The sequence below is a fragment of the Vipera berus genome (genome assembly GCF_964194415.1).
Source record: "Vipera berus genome assembly, chromosome: 1".
NCBI lineage: Eukaryota > Metazoa > Chordata > Lepidosauria > Squamata > Viperidae > Vipera > Vipera berus.
This window is the reverse complement of record NC_138202.1, coordinates 10,261,919-10,276,587: the sequence shown is the minus strand read 5'-3', so window position 1 is coordinate 10,276,587 and position 14,669 is coordinate 10,261,919. Positions and strand designations below refer to the sequence as shown.

The 14,669-nt window shown below is 44.7% G+C and overlaps 1 protein-coding gene across 1 annotated transcript in view; it reads right to left on the bottom strand.

Annotated features, from left to right (window-relative positions):
- The window catches only part of TJP3 (tight junction protein 3), a 45,907-nt gene extending 31,533 nt beyond the window's left edge, over positions 1–14,374 (bottom strand). Inside the window, exon 1 of the mRNA XM_081313641.1 lies at positions 14,128–14,374. The gene's annotated coding sequence lies outside the window, so the exon portion shown is untranslated. The remainder of the gene's footprint in view (positions 1–14,127) is intronic.
- Between the last annotated feature and the right edge of the window lie 295 nt (positions 14,375–14,669).

The window sequence follows — 14,669 nt, the reverse complement described above, 5'->3', positions numbered from 1 at the left end:
CCTGCCTCCAGAAGTGATGAATGCTCCAACACTGGAAGTTTTTAAGAAGAGGCTGGACAGCCATTTGCTTGAAATGGTATAGGGTTTCATACCTGAGCAGGGGGTTGGACTAGAAGACCTCTAAGGTCCCTTCCAACTCTATTGTTGTTATCTAGCAGCTTGTAAGATTTATCATGTCATTCAGAATATTAGTGGAAAGTCCTCTCACAAAACAAAATGGGTAAAGTACAAAGTAAACTGCAAACCATTTTGTACTGAACTATTCCACTACAACATTTCATAAGTGCGTCATTTTAATGCAAAACTGCATTTAAATGAATTTCAGAATACTGAATACTGTACCCTGGAAATACGCCAAGCTCAGAACATACAATTATGGGGTCAAAATGGTCCTGCTCAACTGTACAAAATCTTTGCACTCCAAATAGGGTATCTACCAACATTTCATGTTTGAAATGTTTTGCACAGCCTTTTTTTGGGTGGGTGGGTGAGAATCAACCTGTTTTGGTGCACGTGATCTTATCAACCAATAAGACTTCATATAAAGAAGTCTCCATGTTTGCAAACTGTAGAACTATGCAATTAAAGAACAAAAACCTGAAATTATCTAGTAAAATCATTTAATATGTTTGAATATGGTCTTATTTAACTGCACTGACCTTCCGCACACTGTCTAAAAGAAAATGCTGGGTTATTTTTTTTCCTTCTTGTCCTGTAAGACTAGAATTCTAATAACACAGTGATCTTCAAGGGTGTGGAGCTTAGGCAGACTTGCAAAATTGCAGCCACAATATGCATTACTCCAAGGATCTTCAAATTTGACAACTTTAAGACTTGTGGACTTCAACTCCCAGAATTCCTCAGCCAGCCCTGTTGAAGTCCACAAGTCTTAAAGTTGTCAAGTTTGAAGACCCCTGCATTACTCTTTGGCTTACAAGCATAATTGGGACCACAATTTCCATTGCTAAGCAAGCCGGTTGTTAAGTGAATCGTACCCAATTGCCACAATTGTTAAGCAAATCACTGCAGTTGTTAAATGAATCACATGGTCATTAAGCGAATCAGGCTTTCCCCATTGACTTTGCTTGCTGGAAGCCAGCTGGGTAAATTGCAAATAGCAATATTTGGTCAATAGATGCCAGTTACCAAGTATCAAAATTCTGATCACAAGACAGTGGAGGATGCTGCAACGGTCCTAAATGCGAGGACTCATCACAAGTCACTCTTTTGGTGCCATTGTAACTTCATTGAGTCCTTCGGGAGAAGGGCGGTATATAAATTTAATAAAATAATAATAATAAAATAAAATGGTCGCTAAAGATGGTTGAAAGTCGAGGACTGCCTGTATTGTGAATACCAAAAAGAACATCTATGTTCAGAGGCAGTCTATCTCAAGAGAAAATCAACAACAAGAGGGGTAACAGGATGCTGATCCTCATAAACCCAACAGAAATGAGGATAATGAGGGGAAAATAGAACTTTCAGCTGCAAAAGCAGTCTACTTGAGATTATTCAGAACAGAAGGGAGACATAAAATGAAGGCTGCTTCATGCTCAACTCACAGAAAACAAGATTAGCTGGCCTTCAATTTTACCCAAGAATGCACAATCTCTATATTATTAAAAACCCAATGCCTAAAAACTGAATTGGTGCTAAAAACAAAATAGATACAGTTATGTTGAAACAAACAAATGAAACAATTCACCACAGGCAACATCAGCAATGACTCAAGAACAATTTATTAGGTGAGTATTTCAAAATTATACCAAAGGCTGAGAAAATTAGAATTTGGCAATATGCTAACGAGTATCAAAGTAATGAGAATGTCATGAGTTTGTCTATGTGCCAAGTCAATATTGCCTCATAATGACCACGTGGATTCTCCATGTTGACCGGTCTCTCTTGTCTGCTTTTTAGGTATTCCAACAGCATACAAGTAGTCCTCAATTTACTCCAATTACTTAGTGACTATTTGAAGTTACGACAGACCTCCCCTTGGCGATTTACGATCTGACTTCAAAATTCCCATCATCTACCCCCACCCACCCCCACCGTCATGCAGCTATATGCAGGATCCTATGTCATTTTCTGCTGGAAATCACCATTTACTTCCAATTTCTGGCAAAACAAACAAACAAACCACCCATTGCACACAATGGAAATAACAACAACAACAACAACAACAACAACAACAACAACAATAATAATAATAATAATAATAATTTTAATGAATAAGTTTTATAATAATAATAATAATAATAGGCAAGCAAGGGTAGTACCGATAGTAACAGGCGCCTTGGGTGCAATCCCAAAACTACTGGAGCACCACTTGAACACCATCATCGGCATTGACAAATTCACCATTAGTCAATTGCAAAAGGTAGCCTTACTGGGAACAGCTTCCATCCTGCGACGATATCTGTAATACCACCAAACATCCACATCTGCCTATCCCAGGTCCTTGATAAGGACTCAATAGGTAGACAAAAATGCCAAATCCAGTCTGAACATCTGGCTGACTGTGCGATGATTAATAATAATAATAATAATAATAATAATAATAATAATAATAATAATAATAATAATAATAATAATAATAATAATAATGAGAAGAAGAAGAAGAAGAAGAAGAAGAAGAAGAAGAAGAAGAAGAAGAAGAAGAAGAAGAAGAAGAAGAAGAAGAAGAAGAAGAAGAAGAAGAAGTTGAAAGGGACCTTGGAAGTCATCTAGCCCAACCCCCTGCTCAGGCAGGAAACTCTATACCATTTCAGTTGCTGTTTTTGAACCAGGTCTCGCCCAATCTGTATTTGTGCCTTTGGTTTTTCCTGCCTAAGTGTAAAACTTTGCTTTTCTCCACATTGAAACTCATTTTGTTGGATAAGGCCCATTGTTCAAGTTTGTCAAGATCTTTTTGGATCCTGAGTTTGTTTTCTGGGGTGTTGGCTACTCCTGCTACAGTGTCATCTGCAAATTTGATGAGTTCCCCTTCAATTCCCTCATCTAAGTCACTGGTGAAGATGTTGAAGAGTACTGGGCCTAAGACGGAACCTTGTGGTACCCCGCTGCTTACTTCTCTCCATGTGGATGTAGTGCCATTGAGGACTACTCGTTGAGTACGGTTTGCCAGCCAGCTAGCTACAGATCCATCTGGTGGTGATGTTGTCTATTCCACCTTATTCTAGCTTACCAAGGGGTAGGTTGTGGTCAACAGCCTTGGTGGAGCAGTGGGCTAATGCCTCCTTAAGTAACACCAGCTGCCTGCAATTAGTGCAGGTTCGAGTCCCACCAGGCTCAAGGTTGACTCAGCCTTCCATCCTTCCGAGGTAGGTAAAATGAGGACCCAGATTGTTGGGGGCAATAAGCTGACTTTGTAATAATGCCGCTTGGGGGGGGGCAAAGCCCTAATAAGCAGGCTAGCACATTGATTTGTGCTTAGATTGTAAGCCGCCCTGAGTCTTTGGAGAAGGGCGGGATATAAATGGGATTTTTTTAAAAAAAACTTTATTAAATGCCTTACTGAAATCCAAGTATACTACGTCCTCCGCATTTGGCCCAAAGTCATTCAGCCGGCTGCCAGGCCTAAGGCAGGACTACATTCTGCAATGACAATTCTGCTTAAAACAGAATTGGACTCTTCCTCCAAGGAGAGTTTCAAATGGAAACTCCTCTGTCTGAAACATTAAGCAGATTCCTTACACGAAGCGCTTGGGGGGGTTTGGACTAGATGACCTCTGAGAGCTCATCCATTTTATAACGGCTTGCACAAAGTGGCAAAGGCTCTCCAAAAGGTCCAGCAGACTAAACTTTCTTCTCCATTCCTGGTTCCTCTCTCTTTTTCATTTGGGGGATTTGAACCTGCAACCTTGTGTGTCATGGACCCACAACCCCACAAGCTCAGTGAGGATCCTTGCTCGTCAAGGCCATGTGGAAAATGGCAGGCCTTGTGCTTTGCCCCACAACCCAACTCTCTAGAAAGGCAAACAGTTCCCTCCGATATAATGGGAGCTGTCGCAGCCAGAGATAAACCTGCTTTCCTAGGCTGGTGACGTTACAGCTACCTGGAAAGTCTTTATCTCAATATTTAACCCTGATCTGAATAGGACTGCCGCCATCACTTTCCCAATGCCCACAATTCAACAGAGTTTGTTCCTCGTAGGGCAGCGCAACAATACACGTAGTTTTACAAGCAGGAGTCTCTCTCTCTCCTTCCCCCCACCCCCCCACTCCCTACCCACAGGGCATTCTCTCCATTCCAGGGAAGAGATACATCTGTTGAATGACTGCCTGTTCCTGCTGATCTGGGACCCTGAGATCTGAAGAAGAGAAACCAGCCGCATGTTTTTCCATTTCAAAAAGGCCCCGAGTTCAGCATGGATGGAAGAAGAGAATTTGAGTCTTCCATAGCAGCCTATTTCTTTCTTGGGAATGTGATTTTTGTGCTTCAACCACATTGTAGAAACCACATTCCACCCCAAAACACAAAACACACCCCACGCATGCCAAGACGCTGACTGTGAACAATTCAATGACCTGCATTCTTCCGGTGTCCCAAACACACTCGCCCCTTCATTGTTTCTCAGCCCCAGCCCTGGGGAGGGGGGGGGTGTTTACAAGGAAAATTGCAGAAACCTTTTTCAACTGAATTAAACTAACGCTGCAAATCCTGGAAGCACAAAACGTGCTTCGGAACTGCCTGAATCACCTTTATGCCCCAGATCAGTCCCAACTGCACACCCAAATTTTGCAATGCAAAGTGCTGGGCCCAGATCAGCCCACCTGGCCGGTGGGATCAAACCATCCAGATTTAATTGCTGAGTGCCAACTTTTCTCACCAGGAATATTTCCTCTCTTTTTTTTTGGCCACACGGGAAAAAAAAAGCAGTTGGCAGACAAAACATGCACAAACATCTTTTTTTTTTTTGCATTTTCACTTGCCTCAAACCTCACAGCCATGTTTGCTCAGTTGTTTCCCGGCCCGGTCACCATCTTCTTCAAAACAGGCTGGCTCCAAGGAGTTTCAAGTGGGGCTGGCGGGCTTGCAGAACCCCATCCAGATCCTGGGAGAGACTTTCTTCTGCCTGCTCCAGCTGAGTTTTCCCCCAGAAAAACAGGCTGGCAGAGCAGCAGGGCCAGCCCCCTGCATTCCCCTCCACCCCTTGCCTTCGAGTTCCCAAGCCCCGCCCAGGCACCTGGGTCAGGTGAAGCCTCACCGCACGGATTCCAGGTGGGGCCAGAGCACGCCAGTTCTCTGCCAAGCTGTGTTAAGTCCAGAGGTTTCTGCAAGGAAAACCTCGGACAGTCTTGAGCTCCAGATTTGGTTGCAGCTGGCCCAGAAGCCAGATCAGACAACTAGCACAAAGAGGGATCCGTTTCTTTTCCTTCCTGGTGTTTCCCTACAACAATAAGATTCTGGGGTTGGTTTGTTTTTTCCCCCCCCGCCCAGATCAATTGACTGTTGATCCGTTGATTGCAACAGGAATTGACCGACCGGCTTGTTGTCAGAGCCTGGTGTCATTATCACGGGCTAAGAGAGTCACCCAAAGTCACCCAGCCGACATTCCGGCCTAAGGCAGGACTAGAATTAGCCTGGTGTCTGAACCACTTTAACCACACAAACTTTTAAAAGTTTCCAAGCCTTGGTCTGCCTGCTTTAAGACTGGTGGTGGCTTCCTCTGCGGTGAGCTTCTGGTTGCGGGGGGGAACGTGGGGAAGGGGACCTGGAGATTTAGCCCCAAATATCCCTAAAATATCCCTAATGCCAGCATTAGCAATGCTGTCTGTCATGCTTCGTTTCTGAGGGTGGTCCGTTTCCAGCAAGAAATTAATTAACGTAAAGCACCAATATTCCCACGGTACATTTTTGGACACTGTACTGATTTATTTACTTAGCAGCGTACAGGATCTTTTTTCTTTTTCTTTTTTTAACAACAGATCAACTCAGTGTTGATTCATTGGTCGTGACAGGAATTGACTCGGCCTGTCAGCTGAGCCTGGGGTCATGAGCTGAGAGAAATTGACTGGCTCAAAGTCACCCAGCCGGCTTTCATGCCTAGGGTAGGACTAGAATTCTAGTCTAGATTGCAGCTCTTTCTCGTGTCTAACAGAATAACAGCATCTTTGTAAAAGCCTCCAGTGATGGAGCACCCACCACTTCTGGAGGCAGGTTGTTCCACTGATTACCGGTAATTTTTCTCACTGTCAGGAAATCTCCCCTTAGTTCTAGGTTGCTTCTCTCCTAGATTAGTTTCCATCCGTTGCTTCTTCTCCTGCCTTCAGGCGCTTTGGAGAATAGCTTGACTCCCTCTTCTTTGGGGCAGCCCCTGAGAGATTGGAAGACTGCTTGCACTCCACCCCGATATCAACACAGTCTTCTGCTTTCTAGCTGGGTGCCTTCACCACTAGTCCAAACTGGCTCTAAACAGAGACGAAAAGTCAATATAGAAAAAGATAGGAAAAGAGAGAGAGAGGCTTGTTTTCCTCCAGTCAGCCTTTGTTGATAAATCCTTTTCATTTTTTTTTTAATCGGACCTGGTGTCCATGTCGAAGCCTGCAGAGTTAAGCTGATGTCTTATATAAGCTCGTGGGTTCAAAAGTTCCTTCTTTTATCTGGCCAGCTTCTACCTCTAGAACAGACATGTCAAACACAAGGCCCGGGGGCCAGATCCGGCCCACGAAGTGGTTTCATGCGGCCCGCGAAGCCATCCTGGAAACAGTGAGGGAACGGCCCCCACGGCCTTGGCCATGGCCCAGAGACCCTCCTTCTGCCAGAGACCCTCAGATCTGTCCCACTCCTGCCCAGGCCCCCATAGGCACCCTTGATGTGAACGATGTAGAGCTGGCCACGCCCACCCAGTAGGCCATACGCACTCTAGCCACGCCCACCCAGTAGGCCACGCCCACCCAGCCCCCTGAGGGCAACTGCAATGCTGATGCGGCCCTCAATGAAATTGAGTTTGACACCCCTTCTCTAGAATTAGGCTTCCAGAGGTGAATTCAAAACATTCAATGGGATTTCAAAAGCCAACATTCTGCCCTGAAAAATTGCTCATCTTGCCTCTGAATGCGCCTCTGAATTTCATAAACTGCCGATAATTCTAGTTGCTCCTTCTGCACCCAGTGTCAATATTTGTTGCGAAAGGTTTGGACTGCGATGAACAGACAAAACAGTGGAAATTGCTCGGCAGAGGTCAAAGGTAAACTCCAGATTTTAACAAAATCTCAAACACAACCTCACTGCAAAAATGCTAAAAATAGCTAGGTTGGGCCATTGTGCTAGCCTTAAAGCAGCCTGAAGCCCTTCAGGTGTATGGGTATTGTAGTTGCAGGAAGCCACCAGCTAGCCACAGGAATGGCCGATCTCTTGCAAGCGGAAGTCAAACCTAGAGAACTTCTTAAATTCTGATTGTCCTTTGGAAACGGGGTTGCGATCGGCATCTCAAGTACTTGGGGGAAAAATTGTTCCCTGCCACCAATGTAATCAGGCACCTCCCCAGTCAGTACAGAAAGCTCTACAACTGCTTTATTCATAATAAAAGCACTCCCTTTCTTGAGAAACTCCATTTTCAAACTTCTGCACGTAAGAAAGCAGTAGACAAAATTACTTTTAACCGAGCTTCTCTAGAGGAAAAAGAAGATAAATCTGATGCAGTGTTTTTTGACCTCAGTAACTTGAAGAGGTATGGACAGGGGTAGGCAACCTTGGCTCTTTTATGACTCACGGACTTCAACTCCCAGAATTCCTGAGCCAACTTCCTGGGAGTTGAAGTCCATGAGTCATAAAAGAGCCAAGGTTGCCTACCCCTGGGTATGGACTTCAATTCCTAGCATTCTGTGGACAATGCTGGGAGTTGAAGTCCACACCTCTTCAAGTTCCCAAGGTTGAAAAACACTGATCTGATGCAATCAGTCAACTAAAACAGTCGATATTAGATTGTCACCTTCTTTAGATGCACAAATAAAACAGACAATGCTGAGGAAGCTCTGCTCAGAAACAAACCCTTAAATTATTGGGATGTTCCCAAGAGGGCAACCAACAGGAGGAAGAAAGTGTCCTGGGTATGTTTTTTGTAAGGTTATTTGTAAAAATAATAAGGTTAAGGTATAAATAAATAATATGCAACAAATAAATAAGTATCCTAGAGTTTTATTTGTATGTCTTATTATTAAATGTATATGCTGCCCATCTCAATGCTGGGCAGAATATATATTTATTTATATGCAATTTTAGCCTTATCTGTAGGTTTTCCCAGCTCTGAGATGCCATATATGGGAGTGAACAGCAGAGGGCGTCTTGATCCTCAGCATCCAATATTGGGACGAAATATTTGGCCGCTATGCGATATACCGGTATTCATTAAACGAGTCTGATTTTAATAGTCCATTTTTCCTTCTTTGCTCCTTTGAATCTGCCTGTATCTGGGTTTCTAACTTCCCACTTAGGGCAAATACGGGTAATCCTCGACTTACAAACAATTCATTTAGTGACCATTCAAAAATACAACACATTGTGAAAAGCGACATGACCTTTTTTCACACTTGACTGATTCACTTAACAACTGTGGCAAGAAAGATGGTAAAAAATGGGCCAAAAATCACTTAGCAACTGTTTTGCTTAGCAAGAGAAAATTTGGGCTTATGTGTAGTCATAAGTCAAGGACTCCCTCTAATGGTCAAGAGTTTCCTTTTATTTTCAATGCACCTATTTTGGATTCAGTTCAATACACACACCACTTAAAAGGAGCCCTAGAGAGAAGTACGCACACAGGCTGTGTCTGCATAAAGGGTGGCCCTGAACCTAGCAAAACACGCTCAGCTAAATTAGTGTCAACCTCACTGAAGTTCTGGGGAGTTTAGGGGCAAAAACAGGCCATTTGGGAAGCCGATGGGTCGATGTAAGCACCACCTCACCAACTTTTCTAAGTGGATTAATTTAGTCACCAGGTTAAATGAATTCAGACATTCAGTTCCACAAATATACCCACAATTGTGGAGTGGAAGCCTCCGCACTATTAAAAGAATCACAGACAGTCCTCAACGTACGACCACAATTGAGCCCAAAATTTCTGTTGCTAAGTGAGACAGTTGTTAAGTGAGTTTTGCCTCATTTTACAACTTCTCTTGCCATAGTTGTTAAGTGAATCACTGAAGTGGTTAAGTTAGTAACCCGGTTGTAAAGTGAATCTGGTTTCCCCATGGACTTTGCGTGTCAGAAGGTCACAAAAGGAGATCACATGATCCCGGGACACTGCAACCATCATAATTATGAACCAGTTGCCAAGCATCTGAATTTTGATCACGTGATCATTGGGGATACTGCAACGGTCGTAAGTGTGAAAACTGGTCATAAGTCACTTTTTTCCAGTGCTGTTGTAACTTTGAATGGTCGCTAAAGGAATGGTTGTAAGTCAAGGACTACCTGTACAGACCAAGAACCGAAGAGTGACGTCCTGCTGTTTCACGACTGTTGTTGTTGGTTTTTTTGGTAGCAATGAATAATTAAGTCGAGGACTCCTGTGTGCCATGTCTAAAACACACCCAAGATCTCCAGTCCTTTTGCCGCGGCCTCAAAACACTCCTTTTCCACCTGGCTGACCTAGACTGACAGGGATTTTAATTATGTTTACAATTCTAACTCTATTCTTTAATTTATTTTAATTTATTTCAAATTTTTATTTTTAATTTACTGTACAGAGACCTTTAAGTTTTGTTGTTGTTAGCCGCCCTGAGTCCCTCAGGAGATAGGGCGGGATATAAATCCCATAAATAATAAATAAATAAATAAATAAATAAATAAATAAATAAATAAATAAATAATAAATAAAAAAAACCCTGGTAACTTTCAGATTGAGAAACATTCTGGGAGTTCAAGCCCATGCAACTTTCAGACATGTGGACTTCAACTCCCAGAATTCCCTAGCCAGTCATGATGGCTGGGCAATCCTGGGAGTTGAAGTCCACAAGTCATAAAGCGGCCAAGTTTGAGGATCCCTGGTTTATGCAGTGAAATTAATCCTACAAAACCTATTTGGTTCTCTAGTGGCAGCTTATGATTAGAGACCCTTAAAGGGACACTCAGAAATGGAGAAAAGGTTAAGTTACAATCAGCAACAGGAAGTCACAGACAAAAATACAGTGTTCCCACAACTGGTTATACCTGAACAAGAACTTTTCTTCAGTTCTGACTCTGTGCCCTGTTTGTCCCTTACAAACTGAAGCACCACGTAAATCAGCCCCATTTCCCGCTGCACAATGCAAAAAGGAAAGTGTGTAGAGACCAAACCCGGCAACTTTAAGGCTTGTGGACTTCAACTCCCAGAATTCCCCAGCCAGCATGTTGTCTTGAGGACTATCTGCACCTGGGATTGGAGAGCTCGTATACATCCCCAGATTATTAAGAGCTTCTATACACTAGCACAGTGAATTTTATCCCATTTTAGGACATTTCTTGCCACAGCGTTAATTGAATCACTGCTGCTGTTAAATTAGTAACACGGTTGTTAAGTGTATCAGGTTTTCCCATTGACTTTGCTGGTAAGAAGGTCGCAAAAAAGGTAATCATATGACCCTGCAATGGTCATAAACGTGAGTCAGTTCCCAAGCATCTGAATTTTGATCTCATGACCAAGGGGGTGCTACAACGGTTGTTAAATGTGGAAAATGGTCATATAAATCACTTTTTTCAGTGCCATTGTAACTTTGAATGGTCACTAAATGAGCTGTTGTATGCCATATTGCTTTGATTTGATACCTGACTTGGTTGCCGGGGCCTCAAGGGTGAAACAAAAGCCAATCAGATTATTGCAGCCACCATCTTGACTTGTTTGACCCCTCTCCTCCTGTGGTGTTGCCTTTTATTTCACAAGCCCTCGGCAGAGTTAAGCAACCCTGAAAAATCTCAGAAAACCAGCCAAGACGTCAACTCTTTTTCCCAAAAGTCACGCCCTGCAAATAAACTACTTTTTGCTTTGGTATGGCTGGCTTGCAATCCTAGATAAATCCCACAGAGGTCAAACATGATGGCAAACAATATTAGTTTCCCTTCTCTAATCCGTTTAAGATTTTGAGCGCTTCCTCTCCAATACCTCCTCCGCAAAGAACAACATCCAAGGGATGGCTGGGGAAATGTTTTGCAGGAAAAACAAAGAAAAAGGGAGCCATTGTGGAGCCCTGGTGAAGGTGCTGGAGTAGTGGACACACAATATGGACTTTGTAGTACCAACGGTATGGACTTTCTGGAGAGTTGAGTTCTGTTCCCCTACAGCCATTGGAAGCCGCCTGGGAGACTTCCGGACAACGTCCTCTCTCAGCTTCAGAACCAAAGTGGCTTAACCGTGAAGATGCTGGACTAGGTGTTGGGAGAGCTAGTTCAAGTCCCACCCCCGACTTAGCCCCAGAAGCTCATTGGCTGACTATGGGACAGTCTCTCCCTCTCGGCTTAAGAGCCAATCAGGTGTAGTAGGGAAGGGGCTGGAGGTCCATTTTAGACATAGAAGCTCATTGGCTGACTTCCCCTCTCATCCCAAAGCGTCAATCAAGTAGTAGTAGTAAAAGTACTGGACTAGGAGTGGGGAATCTCAGGTTCTAGCCCCACCAACCATGGTTGCTCATTGGCTGACTTTGAGCCAATCCCTCCCTCTCAAACCAAGAACCAATCAGGTGTAGTGGAGAAGGGAGTGGACTGGGAACAGGAAAAACCAAGTTCTAGTCGTCGTCCCCCCCCCTAAGAAGCTCAGTGACTTTTGGGCAACTCCCTCCTTCTCAGCCCAAAGAGCCAATCAGCTGCAGTGGGGAAAGGAGTGGGGAAACACACATACATGCCCCCCCTCAGCCATGGAAGCTGTTTGGGGGACCTGGGGCCAGCCCCTTTCTCTTGACCCAATTTACCTCAGAGGGAATAAATTAATGAGTCTCCTGCAAATTGCCCTTTGCTCCTGAAGAAAGGGCAGTGTATAAGTTCTGACAGATACATGAATAATAAATAGTGGCTCATTAGAGGTGATGAAATTCACTATTGCATATATGGTTACGCTTTACAAATTAAAGGACCAGAACATTCAGTTTTATTTTTCCTGTAACTCTTGGTCCTAAAACCAGTCTGTTTTTCCTCCAACTAAAGATGGAGAGATATTTCCTTATCTTAAACCCATAAAGGTAAAGGTAAAGGTTCCCCCCGCACATGCGTGCTAGTCGTTTCCAACTCTAGGGGCCGGTGCTCATCTCCGTTTCAAAGCCGAAGAGCCAGCGCTTGTCCAAGGACGTCTCCGTGGTCATGTGGCCGGCATGACTAGACGCCAAAGGCGCACGGAACGCTGTTACCTTCCCACCAGAGTGGTCCCTATTTTTCTACTTGCATTTTTATGTGCTTTCGAGCTGCTAGGTTGGCAGAAGCTGGGACGAGTAACAGGCGCTCACTCTGTTACGCGGCACTCGGGATTCGACCCGCCAAACTGCCGACCTTCTGATTGACAAGCTCAGCGTCCTAACCCACTGAGCCACCGCGTCCCTCCTCTTAAACCCATAGGGGACTTTAATTTTTCATCCAAAGGACACCAGAAGTTGACCTGGACAACAAAACCTTGAAGCCAAAACTAATGTCTGGTTTCATTTTAAACTCGATTAAATTAAACAAATTCTATGCACTTGCTCCCGATGCACTGGATAATTTCCCACTAAGATCTTAAAAATTACAATTCAACCGAAGCTTTTACGGGCAGGGGTGAATCACAGCCCTGCCGTTGAAGCACCATCCCTTTAAAGAAGGTTTTATTAAACCATTTCACCACTTACTTCCTTTTCTCTTCCTGTAACATATGCAGCCAGCTGGTCTGTTAAATCTGATTTAGGTCATAGCATGATGTGTAAACCTAGCGTTTATGGCAGTGTTTTTTTTTAACTTTGGCAACTTTAAGACACGTGGAAATTCAACTTCCAGAATTCCATGCTGGCTGGGGAATTCTGAGCGTTTTAAGTCCACACATTGTAAAATTGCCAAGGTTGAGAAACAGGGTACTATGGCTTATTCAATAAATTACAGCCGAGGGTCAATATGAAGCTTTGAAGGAGTGGGAAGAACAAGACTGCACCCCAAAATACTTTGGATATTGACTCCGATTAGTTACTTCCTCTTAAGTCAGCCTACCTCACAGGATTATTGTTGCACGCAGGAAATGAAACGAGTTTCTACCCGAAATCCAGAGCTACCAATTAGCCCCTGTCTATTTTAGTTTCAGCAGCTTCCCAAGGATTTTGCGCTCTATTTGCTAGCTAGATCAGCGTTTCCCAACCTTAGGAACTTAAAGATGCGTGGACTTCAACTCCCAGAATTCCCCAGCCAGCATAGCTGGCTGGGGAATTCTGGGAGTTGAAGTCCACGCATCTTCAAGTTCCTAAGGTTGGGAAACGCTGAGCTAGATAATCCCAACCTGCATTCACCCTGGTTCCTTAAGGCAGGTTTTGTAACACAAAGGAAACACTGGGAGCTGGAAATTCAAATATAACAAAGAAAAGAAACAGGGAAACAAAAGCAGAGGTCGCCACAGCCGCTCTCCTCTTTCCTCTCAAAAATTAAATAAGAAACTCAACGGGGCCACGCCGGGGAACACCCATCCAAGCAGTTTCTATTTGTACACGGTTCCCACTCGAGGACTGCTAGCGTAACACAATCCCAAGGCACCTGCAAGCGGCTGGCCGCTTTCCAGATGATCCAGATCCAGAACCTGCGCCCATCAGGACTCCGGATCCTTGTTCCATATTTCTGGATTTCCTGCCCAGACGTGCTTATGCGCACCCCTCGAAAGTATCAGAGGCGCAGCCAAGAATCCCGCCAAGGCGAAAGGGCGCTCCGAAGAGCCGTGCGCGCCCATCTCAGCGCCCCCCGGGCCTCGGCCAAAATCGGGGCTCTCCAGAAGCCGGGGGTGGCGGGTTGGGGGGGACGGGGGTCTTGCAGGATCGGGCTCGGCAGGAGCCGACTGTTGCTCCCGAGCTAAAAAGGGAGAACGGGGAAGCTGCCGCGCCCTAGTCAGGCATGCGCCCAGGGGAGCGCAGCCGCCGCTAGAGAGGGGGAAACTTTCGGCGAAAGAGCCGGGAGGGGAGGGGGAGTCCGGGACTAGGCCTCCTCGAAGCACTCACCGTCCGGCCGGTGCGCGGATGCAGAAGGCGAGCCGTAGAGCTCCCCGAGCCCCTCCGCACGGCGGAGCGAACTTCCTCCTCCCTGGCGGCGCACAGGTGAACTTTTCGCCCAGGTATGTGGTAGAGCCTGGCGGACGCCTCCAATTTAACCCTTCCTGGTCCAGCCGAGAAGGAGGGAGCCAGGAGGGCAACGCCATGGCGCCTTTGCCCTCGGCTACTGTGCAGAGCGGCAGCAAGTGAATGGCCTCCTGGCACTGTTGCTATTATCATTATCATTATTATTATTATTATTATTATTATTATTATTATTAATTATTAATTATTATTATTATTATTATATGTGGGCAACATATTATATTTGTAATGTATGTATATATGTATATGTATAAAAAAGAGGAACAAACAGCCACTACCACATGCTTCTCCCAGAAGAAGGAAGCTGAAGCCACCAGCCTGAGGATGACGGATGGGATTCTGTCGAAACGTGGCTCCTACACCTTCAATTCTACGCTGGGAAAAACCCGAATGACCAAAGATCCGTA